The sequence below is a fragment of the Hippopotamus amphibius genome, chromosome 5 (assembly GCF_030028045.1).
Source record: "Hippopotamus amphibius kiboko isolate mHipAmp2 chromosome 5, mHipAmp2.hap2, whole genome shotgun sequence".
NCBI classification, from domain to species: domain Eukaryota; kingdom Metazoa; phylum Chordata; class Mammalia; order Artiodactyla; family Hippopotamidae; genus Hippopotamus; species Hippopotamus amphibius.
In genome coordinates, this window is record NC_080190.1 from 164,088,166 (window position 1) to 164,101,797 (window position 13,632).

General features: G+C 49.8%; 1 protein-coding gene across 4 annotated transcripts in view; it reads right to left on the reverse strand.

Moving 5' to 3' along the window:
• ASAP1 (ArfGAP with SH3 domain, ankyrin repeat and PH domain 1) overlaps positions 1–11,616 on the reverse strand; it is a 346,314-nt gene extending 334,698 nt beyond the window's left edge. For 3 of the 4 annotated variants that reach the window (XR_009053673.1, XM_057734380.1, XM_057734376.1), the window contains exon 1: positions 11,417–11,616. The gene's annotated coding sequence lies outside the window, so the exon portion shown is untranslated. Of the gene's footprint in view, positions 1–1,623; positions 1,642–11,416 lie in introns of those variants that run through there. The other variant, XM_057734377.1, reaches the window with a different exon arrangement.
• Between the last annotated feature and the right edge of the window lie 2,016 nt (positions 11,617–13,632).

Genomic DNA, 13,632 nt, shown 5'->3' on the forward strand with positions numbered 1-13,632 from the left:
TACTGTCACTCAGTCTCCAGCACAATGCCATTTGTACCATCCACCTCCTTGCTGAGGTGGTTCCCTAAACCTGGAACATCCTTCTCTTCCCTTCCCTCTTTTTCTGGCTAATTCCTATTCATTATTTAAGAATGGGCTCAAGGATTCCACCCCCTGAAGCAAGTCTCCTCTGACCCTCCCTGCAGGGTGGGGTCAGGTGCCCCTTCACAAGCACCAGTGATACCTTAGGTTCCCCTGGGACCACACAGGCTCACAATGTGCTGTGCACATCTGCCCCCATTCATGAAGGGCACTGCCAGTGTACCACACCACAGCTGGCACATAGCAGGCACCAAACAAAGAATGAGAGTGGAGGTGGGGAGGGAGGGGGGAAGGGCGAAAATGTTATGGGTACTCAAAGACTAAAATAATAAGTTACAACAAGAAGGATCAGGAAAGTCTTCACAGAGAAGGTGCATTTGGGCAATTCTTAAAGAGTAAGTTGTATGATGCAGCAATCCCATTCCTGGGCATATATCCAGACAAAACTATAACTTGAAAAGATACGTACACCCTTGTGTTCCTAGCAGCACTATTTACAATAGCCAAGACATGGGAACAACCTAAATGTCCATCGACAGATGAATGGATAAAGATGTGGTATATTTATACAATGCAATATTACTCAGCCATAAAAAAGAATGAAAGAATGCCATTCGCAGCAACATGGATGGACCTAGAGATTATCACACTTAGCAAAGTAAGTCAGAAAGAGAAAGACAAATACCATATGACATCACTTTTGTGTGGAATCTAAACTACGACACCAATGAACCTATCTATGAAACAGAAACAGACTCACAGACATAGAGAACAGACTTGTGGTTGCCAAGGGGGAGGGGGAGGGAAAGATTGGGAGTTTGGGATTAGCAATTGCGAACTATTATATACAGGACGGATAAACAAGGTCCTACTGTATAGCACAAGGAACTATATTCAATATCCTGTATGGAAAAGAATTTGAAAAAGAATATATATATGTATAACTGAGTCACTCTGCTGTACAGCAGAAATCAACACAACAGTGTAAATCAACTATACTTCAGTAAAAATTTTTTTAAAAAGAGAAAGGTGGATTTTTGGTAGGTGGAGAAGGTAGGGGAAGGGAAATCTGGGTGGGAAAAATAGCAAGGCTGCAAAGGTACAAGTTGGTGGTGATTTCAAACAGGGTGGTGGGCTAAGCACAGGGTGACGGGGGGAGGGCAGAGTGGCCCCAGAATCATCTAGATGTCATACGAGGTGGGCATCCACCTGTGTATCAGTTAAGCTTATTTTGGTGGGTGTGGGCTACAAGTAACAGAAAAGGCAACTCAAAATAGTCTCAAGGTGGTGTTCAGTGTCTTGTTCCTTCCATCTTTCTGCTCAGACACACTCAACAGGTTCTCCCTAAGTAAGACCCACTCATGGCCTCAAGATGGCTGCCACAGTGCCAGGTATCACATGTCAACCCTACTATGTCCCACAGCAGAAGAGCAGCTGTTTCTTTCTAAATGCCTCCTTTTAAGATGGAGAAAAATCTTTCCACATCTCTCCAGCAAATTCCCCTGCATATTTTATAGCCAGAGTTGTGTCACATGCGCTTACCTAAACCAATCACTGCCAAGGGGGACAGGACCACAGTGGTTCACCCCTGGGGCTGGGAATAACCTCCCTTAAAGCCACTGGAAGGTGGGCTTCTGAAGATCAATGTTCTGTTGGCAAAGCAGAAGGGGAAAGGGTGCTGGATAAGCAACCAACAGTGTCTGCTACAACTTCTCACCCGCTGGCCTCCAAAGTACACCATTAAACAAAGTATAATCTGCAAATACCCCACATCTCCACCCTTCGGAGGTTCTATTTTAGGTCTGAGGAAGCAACTGTCCTAGGAGAGGAAACTGGCTAAAGGCTATTACAGGAAGGTCTATAAACACCACAGTTTGCTTTTGTGGATCAGGAGTTCTGTGGCAGTGGTGGGGTAGGAAATAGCAGAGATGCCTGCATTCCAGAGAGAGACCCCCAATGCCGCGATACATCAACTGAGAGTTTTACCTTTCTCCTTGAACAAATGTTTTCCTTAGACCTCCAAAAAAATAACCAGCACATTCCTATCACAAAGACTGTGATCCAGCTACTCTCAGCCTTGGATACCCCTCCTCACTCTCTCCCCAAAATGAGATCCTGCCCAACCTGGATCATAAGTTCATAGAGCACCTCTTCCCCAAAGCTTCCTCTGACCACCCCGCTGGGATCACTCTCCCTTCCCTGCACACTCACGGCTATTCCTGTGTAACTTCCCTGCGGTGAGGACATCAGTTCAAAATGATGAACAGTTCCACATCTTTCTCTCCTAATCTACTATAAGCTGTTCTAAGCCCACGGACCTTGAGTTTTCACCTTTGTATCCTAGTGCCTGGCACAGAGCAGGATAGGCAGGAAAAGTGTGTGCACGGAAGACGCTTTACATTGAATTAGTTCTTTGTTTTTTCCTCCCCCTATTGATCTTGCAAATGAGAACTCATCTTGTTTGGAATCTACCCTAGTTTAGAATCTGACTACATGCCCAGCACTCAGCCACTTTCTGTGTATATTGCTTTATTTAACACCTTCTTTAAAAAACCTGCAAGCTTTTTCAACATTCACAGAAGAGAAAACTGAAGCTCAGAAAAGCTAAGAGGAAGGTGAAGGCCAGACTCTCCCAAGGCCACATGAGGAATTAGGGCATGGAATTCAAATTCAAGTCTTCAAAAGCAATACTGTGTCATGGTCAAGAATATGGGCACTGAACACAGACCACCTTGCTTAAATTCTTGCCACCTATGAGGTAATGACCTTGGGTAAGTTAGTCTGTGTGTGTCTCAGTTTCCTCCTGCATAAAATGGGGAGAAAAAGGGTTAGTACAAAGGTTAATACAAGGCTTAAAAGACCTCATGTAGGAATGCTGTTTAAAATAGTGCTTGAAGTGTATTAATGCACAATAAATATTAGCTATCATTATTAATTCCAAGTCCAGTGGTTTTCCCATTGCATCATGACAAACACTCCTACTTACAGCCATCAAACCAACTCAGGTATGAAAGAGTGATCTGGCCAAAGGAAGGACCCCAGAGAGATCACAGTTCCCGAGAGATCATAGTTCCGCAGTCCAGAAGAGCAGCCTCAGAGAACAGCGGGTCAGAGATCACAAAGGCAATGTGATGCACAAACTCCATCCCGCAAGGGCTCCCAGCTGCAGCTCAGCCCTCATTTCTGGCGTCTGGGGTGGGGAACTTCCAGGGCAAAGAACATCGCATGAGACAGGAGCCATTCAGCCACCCCAGTGCCCAACCACTGCCCATATGCCAAAGAACAACCCCTAAGTCTGCACAAGCTCTGAGGAACTGAAATGCTTGCAGCTCTTCCCCAGAAAACCCAGTGCCCACAGTGGCAAGAAGGCAAGTCGGTGGGAGTCTCCAAAATAAGGCGCTGCTGGAGGACATGTGGTCCCTTCCGCCCTGAAGACAAGAAAGACCCCTTACCCTCTGAGGCTCCCCCTCTCCCACACTCAGGATCTCATTGTAACCTGACCGGGGTGGGGGTGGGGGGGTCAGGACAGAGTTATCATCACCTTGACACAGGTGAGGAAGGGCAGTTCCAGGAAGATAAGTGACTGCTCGTAACTGTCACATGACTAGTCAATATCAATTTCCAGACTAGAACTCAGGACTTCTGAGTTTCAATTCAGTGCTGTTTTCCATTATTTTATCCTGTCTTCTGCATCAGTATTTGTCTTTTTCAATACACACAATTCTTTTCTTCCTTTCTTCCTAAACATGTATTGTCTTCGCTGCACTCAGGGTTATGAAAATGGAAAAGGCATTTTAAAGCCCAGCTCATACCTGCCCCCCCACCCCAACTCTGCAGGGTAAACACACAGGAGGGGGTCAGTAAGTGCCTGACGATCTGAATCACATCTTTGTATTGCTGTTCTGATAAGGATTCTGGTTTTCTTTTCTAGAAATGGCAGTTTTTACATTTTTGTAAATGTTCTTTCTTTTCCTCGTCTTCAAAAGCAGACTGAATGTATTAAGCTGCCTGGTTTCCACTTGGTGCCTACAGGACAGGAGAGCTGAGACTCCTCTACAAGGCCAGGACCCCAAAGGGGTCCCAGCCTCCTCTGAACGTGGGCCTGAACTATTCCTCTCTCCAGTGCAGAGAAACAGCAAGAAAACTGTTGGGGGAGAGAAAGGATTTTGTGCAAACTTTGAGGCCCTAAGTATGGGTGTAGAGCCCCAACACACACCACCAGATCGAGGTTAAAATTCTTGGGCCCTGTAGCTACCCCAGAAACGTGTCCAGGACTCAGGACATCCTTGGGGCCTTGGCTGAAGCACAAAACCACTCTGTAAAGCCTCTTCTGCTACCCAGGAGAGGTGCGACAGGAGCCACCATGCCCCCAAATCAGAAGATGCAGGAAATGGGAGAAATGGCTCCTCCAGCATTAACATAACAGGGCAGTCTGAGAGAGAACATCAGTATGTTTAAAACAAAGATATGAAATAAGCATGAGAAATTCTCATGCAAGAATAAGACCCAAGGACTAAGCGTCAGGATGATCTGAAAGAGAATCAAAGAGAATTTCTGGAAGTAGTATGCAGAGTCATTAGAAATAAAAACTCAATGATGAGAAAATTCAACAAACGTGGCCACACAGTGGGGCACCAGAAGCCAAGGCACTTGATTCAGCCCCTCTCTGCCCAGTCAATGCCTGCCCTTTGCTTATGCCCAGCGCAAGGCGAGGAGAGGAGTAACCCAGCCTCCCCACTCTCCCCCTCTAGATGCTCAGTCTAGCCATTATATTCCAATAAAGAGCTTAAAAAAAAAGAAAGTGACTGGTTTACTTATGATTAAAAAAAAAAAAAAAAGATGCTCAGTCTGAAGGGGAGGCAGCCATAGGAGCAAACACGCTTCCACACAGGATGGCTGTAATGACACTCCCATCTCTGGGCTCCTTGTGCGGGACGCGTTTCCTACACTATTTCAGTTCAGCACAGAAACTGTGAAGATGAGAGGAACGGCACGGTCAGCAGCAGGCCCCAGAGTCTTGCGGCTTCCTCTGGGTCATCCTATATCAAGGTCACAATCACAATGGGATGTTGAGCCCTCTTCCCCTCCCCCCTTCCATTTGCAAAAATCTTTTTATTTGTGCATTTCAAGAACAGGAATAGTACAAGGAACACACATTCCTTGACCCACATTCATCTACAGTTAATATTTTACTCCATTTGCTTTTTCCTTTTTTCCCTCACTCACATATAATTTTTATGTCTTCAGAAAATACACATAATTATTTTCTGAACCACTGGAGGGCCAGCTGCATATATCACTTGCCTTTTACTACAGCATTCTTTTCTGTGTCTCTGCTCAAAAGGATAATTATTCCGATATGAAACTACGACGAAACAGGCACCAGTATCACTATACAGGCAGAGTTTTATACAGGCAGAAGCCTTGCCGGAAAAACTCATGATGAGCCTTGATGAGGGAAAGACCACCCATTCCCCAGACACCACACACAGGCTTGCCCCTCTCCTCCCCGTCCTGCCCACGGATGACCTGCCTGGGCTTGGTGCTCTGGAACCCCCGCCACATCTGGGCAGGACTCTGCTGATGGGCACACTGCTTTATCCCAAGTCTACCCGGACTCCCCCTGGGATCCCTGCATTGGAAAGACGCTGCTTGCTCACTTTTCTCTTTTTCTAACTCAGTGCACTTTCGCATTTCCTGACTTAGAGCGGTAGAGGAAGAGGAAACGCCAAAAATATTACAAGACCAGCTAGTTGGTGGCATTTCCAAGGGATGGGGGCTGGCAGGGGAAGCTCAGGCAGCAAGGGAGCTCGGTCTCTCTGCAGCCTAGCACGCGGGTGGCCAGCAGAGCTGATGCCTCCCTCCCCCACCAACGCGCTGAAGGCCTCAGGATGCTGTTTCCCCGGAGCATCTGGGGCAGGAGCCCATTTTCTCCAAACAACACAGGATGTTTGAAATCTGGTCTTAATCACCCCCATGTAGTGACATGGCTACACATGACATCGGGTACACTTCCCTTATTCTCAGAAGATGGGGCCCACCTGCCACACAGCACAGGAGGCCAGGCCCTTGGGTTGTTTTTTCCCCCTCATGCTTCAGATGGATTTGTCCAGATCAAACCACACACCCTCTCCTGATCTCTCTTGTGGCCAGTGGCCTGCTTTGGGGACAGGGCTGGTGGAGGCTGAGGACACTAGCTGCGGCTCGGGACCCAAGGTTTTGGCTATACAAAAAGCACACGTGTTGGGATTCAGCTGTGCCAGGAAATCACCCTCAGTCCACTTTTAAAGAGAGGACCAACCCCCTCAGTTCCCACCCCTTCCTGGGAGTGGACAAGGGGTAGGTGGGCTGGGAGAGAGGTGTTTATTGGTTGGTAAGTTTAACTGACTCATGAGATGGGGTGAGCAAAGTGAGTGTCCTGGGTTGAAAGTGAACAATCTGGCCTGCAGCCTGAAGGGTGCACAGTGAAATGAATCCTCAGCTCCGCCTCCTCATATACAGCTGGGCATCGAGAAGAGCTTGAATGAAGGAATGAATATTTGGGAGGACAGTGAAGATACAAGTAGAGACTGACTCCCACCCACACACCTCAACCTCTGGGAAGATTTCCCTGGCCTTCCCTCCCCCACTGGGCTATGGGGCCCCCCAGAACCCCCATAACACCTTCCCCTACCAGCCTGCAAAAGATGTTCAGGTCCTAATCCCCAGGACCTGTGGATGTGTTAGGCTACATGGGTTACACAGCGATGAGGAACTAAGGCTGAAGATGGAATTAAGGTTACTGGTGAGTTGACCTTAACACAGACAGATTATTCTAGATTATACAGGTGGCCTGATGTAATCAAAAGGGTCCTTAAGAGTGGAAAACAGGAAAGAACCAGAGAGATGGCAGCATGAGAAAGACTAGGACCAACACTGCTGGCTTTGAAGATGGAGGAAGAGGTCAGGAGCCAAGGGATGCAGGAGGCCTCTAGAAGCTGAAAAAGGCAAGCGAACAGACTCTTCCCTAGAGCCTCCAAGGGAACAGAGTGCTGCCCACACCTTGAGGTTAGCCCAGTGAGACCCATTTCAGACTTCCGACCTCCAGCACTGAAAGAGAATAAATTTGTGTTGTTTTAAGCCACTAAGTTTGTGGTAATTTGTTACAGCAGCAAGAGGAAACTAATACACCATTTATTATTAGACTGATCCTAATGTAATTTTTATGTATATGCCTATCTATCCCTCCCATCAATAATAATAATAATAATAATAATATAATAATGGCAGCTAGCATTGTTGAGCACTTACCACATGGCAGGCCCTGCACCAAATTTTTCATACACGTAAGATACTATAAAAATGTAATTTCAGTTGAACACTATGGTGAAGGTTAACACAGGGATCTGAGAGTGGGAGAGGGAGCTAGAGGCATCTTCAAGGAGATAAAGACACAGGTATACTTTACAAGATGAGCAGGAGATAGCCCGGGAGAGAGGAAGAAAGTACCAGGCAAGAGGAAGAACACAGCGTACCCTCAGAGAGATGAAACAGCAAGACATGTCCCAGCAAGCATTTTGGTAGCTCAGCTGCAGGCTGATAATTTCCACGTTGGTGCCTCTAGTCCTTAAGTCTCCTCTGAGGTCCACAGTCACGTGCCCTCGTGTCTGCCTGAAACCTCCACCTGGATGCCTTGCAGACATCTCGAGCTGGGAATGGCCCACATGGAACCTGTCTTTAAGCACATGTTTCCCCTTTAGTCTTCCCTATCTCCCCAAACGACACCCAGCTGTTCAAACCAGAACCCAAGCGTCATCTTGAGTCCTCCTCCCTGCCCCACCCTCATTTAATCCATCACCAAATGTCATCAAGATTCAACCAGGTTACACTCACATCTCTCCACCTCCACTGCCACTGCCACTGGGGGAGTTTCCACCCTGATCTAAGCCACCCTCATCTTTCCTGATTACTGCAAGAGCGTCCTAACTGGTCTCTTTGCTTCTACTCTTGGCCCCCCGTGATCCACTCTTATCAAAAAGCAGTAAAAGCAACCTCCTAAAAATGTCAATCAGATTTCACCCCCAGGTCTAAACTCATCCAAGTTTCCCTTTGTACCTGGTGGGGTGACCATCCCCAGCATGGTGTGATCTGCCCCTGCCTCCCTCTAAAACCTCACCCTGTGCCATTCTCCCCATCGCTCCCTTACACTCTGTCCCCTTGATGCCCCTCACTCCCAGGAACACATCAAGCTGTTTCGTGCACAGAGGACTTTGCACATTCTGATCCCTCTGCCTGGAATGCCCTCTCTCCTGCAGCCTCTCTGCCTGACCAGTTCCTTCTCAATTCTTTAGTCTGAGAGAGGGCTTTCCCTGGCAAAACTAGGACCGCCCCCACCCCTACCGCATTTCACTTTGGTCATCATTTCAATTCCTTGTCTGTGTTTCCTTGATAACAAGAATCACAATCTGGGCTTCCCTGGTGGTGCAGTGGTTAAAAATCCACCTGCCAATGCAGGGGATGCGGGTTCGAACCCTGCTCCAGGAAGATCCCACATGCCGCACAGCAACTAAGCCCATATGCCACAACTATTGAGCCAGTGCTCTAGAGCCCGTAAGCCACAACTATTGAGCCCACACGCCACAACTCCTGAACCCCGTGCACCTAGAGCCCATGCTCTGCAGCAAGAGAAGCCACTTCAATGAGAAGCCCACGCACCACAACAAAGAGTAGCCCCCACTTATCGCAACTAGAGAAAGCCCATGAGCAGCAACGAAGACCCAACACAGCCAGTAAATAAATAAATTAAGAAAAAAAAAAAAAGAATCACAATCTTTCATTTGTTAGAAGATGCCAGCCCACGAAGGTGGAACAAGGCCTATCTTGTTCATCAACCTATCGTTAGGACTTTCAACTAGCACTTAGTATGAAGCAGATGCTCAGTACGGGCTTGTTGAATTGACTAATTAAAAGGAAAGTGCAAGGCTGACACTAAAAGATGAGGCTAGAAATAGAAGACCTTGAACACAGGGTCCTAACCATCTCTGCGCAACTGGCACCTCCCACAGGGGGGCCACTGAGCAAATGTGCAATAGATGAATGAAAGAATGACTCAAATTCCAGATGACTCTGAAAAGTGCTGCCCTTTCTGGGTAAGGTTCCCCAAGCAGCTCCCTGTCCTTCTGGGGACTTCTTAGGAGGTAATATACCCAGGGCATATAGCAAGTGTTCAATAAATGCTAGGAATCACTGTCACTATTGCTTACATGGGCCTCATTCATGCATCTCACAGAAAAGACCTGTTTTTCAACCCATGCAGATATAGTGGCTGGGAGAGAGGCGGGAAGAAGAAACACAAAAGGAGAAAATGAGAACGGGGCCCACAGGATCCAGTCAAACTGCACTGAGAACTTGGAGGGAAGATGCAGAAACGACGAGGATATTCCAGGTATTACAGGTTCTGTTCTTCCCTCTAGACTTCAGCCACCTGGGTGCAGCGTGGAGATGCCCGCAAAGGGGTGGGTCCTGCAGAAAGGTGAGGGAGGGTCCCATTTGTCTGCACACACTCATTCTGGGGCCTGCTAAGCTTCAACTGATTTTGCAAAATCTGGCTCACTGTGGCTGGTGGGGAGTGGGAAGATGGAGAGAATTTCAATTTCCTTCACCAAATGGCAAGCTTTTGAAAAAGTCCTTTCTCTCCAACGTTATCACATACTAAAAATGAAAAACCAGCCATTCGGAGCTCTCATAGGGAGAAAAATAGATGGGCTGCCTAGCTCACAAGATACAGGAGGGCTTGGAAATCAAGTCTAGAGAACATCATACAGTACATTATGTACTAAGATACTGCCCTTTTTTGGACCTGGGAGTTTCTATTTTTTACAAAAGAATGGGATAGAGAAAAGTCATTCCTATATAAGAAGCCATCCATTTTACATTTCACATCCATTTGGTGGCTGAACAGCAGGGGTTAGCGAATTTTTTTTCTTTAACTCTACCTCAAAATATGCAGTTTGTGATAACTGCATATCTCAAAAATAGCAGCAATAACAGATAAGACTGAGCAAGAGAAGGCCCTAAAACGATGACGGTTATAATGCCAAGAAGTGTTATTTCCCAGTGTTTCATGGCTGGCAGGCCATAAACTGACATTAGTGAAAGGAGCACTGGGCCAGGAGTCTGAAGCCTGGCCACGTGACTGCATAAGGCACGTCAACTCTTCCGGCTTCATGTATAACAAGAAAAGGCTGAAAACAACTGCTCTCAAAGATCCTTCTTCTTTCTAAACTGTTGAGATGTGATGCTTCCAGAAGACCTGCATCTTCTTGTTATAAGGTGCCCTACAATTGCAAAAGGGGAAGGCCTTGGGCTGCAGTTTGATGGGAAGATAAAACTGGCCTCAATATTGAATTATGTTTTACAATCTCCAAACATTACTCAGCAATCCATGCCCTGCTGTCATCCCAGAATCCATTCTGCCAAGACAACCTGACCGAGTCTATGGGGGGGAAAAAGTGGGAGAAAGTTCTTGTTCTTTCTGATTAGTGCAGGTAAAGCCGAGGTCACGCTGCGGATGGTCTGAAGTTGGCTCTCCATCCCCCTGCGCTAGTGGAAAAATAAATTATGGAAGGAAACCGCTGCAGGAATGCCCGAGAAGAGCTCTGGGGATGTATGAAACCGCAGAATACCAGACGCCAGCGAGTTTCTTTTTTCTTTGAAACTTCACTTTGCTCTCGGAAAATGCAGCAGGTCCCCAAATGGTACAAGCAGAAAAACACAAGCCACTTCCCTATCTTCCCGTGAACAAACCCCAAGCCCCGAGCGGGAATTTTCTGCTTTAGTTTTGTTCGCTGAAAGCAAGTGGCCTGGGGCCTGCCTGGCAGCGCCGAGTCCCAGCCGGGGCCGGGGGCCGCGGGGCCCAGCCGGCGGTTCCAGAAACGGCGGGGAACTTTCCTCCGCCGCGCCCGACAGACAATGCCGCGGCCGGCGCCCGCGCCTCGCGCCGGGAGGGCGCCCCAGCGGCGGGGCCCCGGCCTCTCTCCGGGGAGGGGAGCGCGCGGAGCCCCCCGAGCGGCCGCACCCGCCCCACCCCCGCGCCTCGGGGACGCAGACCGCCCCCCACACACACACACGCCCCCCCCGCCCCACACACACACGCCCCGGACCGCCGAGCCCGGCCCTGCGGAGCCCGCCGCCCGCGCCCTCCCCGCGCACCCGGCGCCCCGCCGCGAAGCGAGCCGGGACCCGCCCGGCGCCCGATGCCGGCGCCTCTCCGCGCGGGGCCCGGGCAGGGGGCGCCGACGACCCGGGGCGACCCCGCGCGGCCCCGCCGAGCCCGTCCGGGCGCCCCGCAACTCACCGGGACCGGGCGGGCCGCTGGGCATTATTCCATCGCGGGCTCGGCGCCGGCGGCAGCGCAGAAGCCCGCGCCCCGGCTCCCCTCGCCGGCCGATCGCGGCTCTCGGAGCGGAAAGCGGGCGGCGGCCGGAGCAGCCGGCGCGGCGGGAGGCGCGGGCCGGGGGCTGCCCGAGCGCAGAGTGCCCGCCCGCGGCGGCGGCGGCGGCGGCGGCGGCGGCGAGGCGCGGGAGCCGAGCGCGGCGCAGGAAGGGGCGGGCGACCATGTGCCGAGGGGAGGAGGCCGCAGCGACGCGCGCGGCTCGGACGATCCCGCTCGGCGGCGGAGGGCGCGGGCTTCAGGAAATCCAAACACTTCCACAGGAAATCGGAATCCTGACTAAGCATTCCCGACCCGGGGGCCGCCCCGCGCCGGGGGCTCCCGCCTCGCTTAACCCTTGGCCCGCCGGCACGCAGGCGGGGGGCGCGGCGGGCCGGACACCGGGAGGGGGCCAGGCGGGGTCTCGGTCACCCGACTGCGGCATGCGAGCTGGGCCGGGGTCGGGCATCCTACCCTTTCGGCCCACACCCCCTCTGGCCTGCCTCCTCCTCGCTCAGAGGTAGAAGCGGTGGGATTTGTCTCGATAAAACCTTGGCCTTGGGAGGTGCCTTTCTAAGACCCCGGACACCAGGAAAGGACCTCGGCCTCTCTCCCATCCTGCAGAGAATGCACTTGCAATCTCCTGGCCGTTTCCCCTATTTTTCATAGAATAAATGACCTTACCTTTTACTGCTCCCTTTCGCTGCCCCGCTTTGCTAATTTCCTCTTTTTTTTTTTTTTTTTTTTCCCAGTGCCGGGGGCAGGACCTTTCCTGGTAGGGATAGTATAAAAATAGTATGGACGGTAATGGTATAGACTTCGGACTCTGACCCGGGTTGGAATCTGGACTTAGCCTTTTTTTTAACTGTGTTACCTTGGGGAAGTCACTTCACTTCTCTGAGCCTCCTTCCCTCAGATATGAAATGAGATGGTCATACCGCCCTCATAGGTTTGATTTGGAAACCAAATATTTAGACAGGGACTGACACATTGTAAATGCTCACATAAAGGATAGCCATGATTGTCTTGATTACCATAGAAGATATCAGAGACAGGCAGCTTTTCACTAGTGAAGTGTGTGCTGTGCATCCATACCTACTTACTGAGCCTGGAAACTTCATTTCCCGCCTTATCACCCAGTGATTGTTTTTCTTTGCAGCATCTCAGAAACAGCTCTCTGCAGAGGAAAAGGTTGGTGGCTATGGCAGACCCCCTTCTGGTGAAATCTGAAACTCAGCAATCTCGCAAAATTTGCTATTTTACTCTTTACCTGAGAGTCAGGACACTGTGGGGGTTTGTTAAAAAGTCTGGAGAAAGTTTGAGAAAACCAAAGTAAATCTCCATCCAGTCAGGGCTGGACTAGGTGGCCAGTGGGAGTGATTCATTGTGGTTTCCCACGGAAATGCCACATTTGGGGGCTTTCTACCTGGAGGATGCAGCTTGGTGGTTTTGCTGTAAGTGATTCAAATTCCTCTGAAACCCAACCTGACTTTGAAGCGGGAACAACATACCCATGAGTGAAAACCAAACTTGAAATGAGCCTGCCAGGCACTGAAAGTTGCGTGTCAGCTCCTCAACTCTGAGTAAGGACCAGACATCAGTTTTAGACCCAGTGTGTCTCTTTTCTGCAACTCTTTTTCAGTGGCCAGAAGCAGTGGGACAAGCTCCTGGTTTGGCCCCGGGAGCCCAGGGTCCTGCCACAGGCCCTTTGCAGTGGCTGTTCCCTCTGCCTGGAAGAATCTCTGCTTGGCTATTCCTGGAACTCAGCTCACAGCTCAGAAAGTCAAGTCCTCAAAGGGGGCTTTCCCCAGCCATTGGATCTGCTTGTCTTTGACACCCACCCCTCCCACCCCCACATCGCCTGCACATCACATGCCCTGTTTCACTGCTTCGTAGTCCTTGTCATGGTTTAATTTATCTTGTTTATGTGGTTGCTTATTTATATCTGTCTCCCCCTGCATGGGTAAGCTGCGTTAGGGCAGGACTGCTACTTGTTTGGATCACTCCTGTATCTTGGTGCCAAGAACAGGGCTGGCCCATAGGAGACCCTCCCTCAATAAAGACATGTCCAATGAATGAAAGGGGTAAACAATGTTAGAGTAGCAGGTTCACTCTGTCCCTTAGCTCCCTGTATCTTCTGC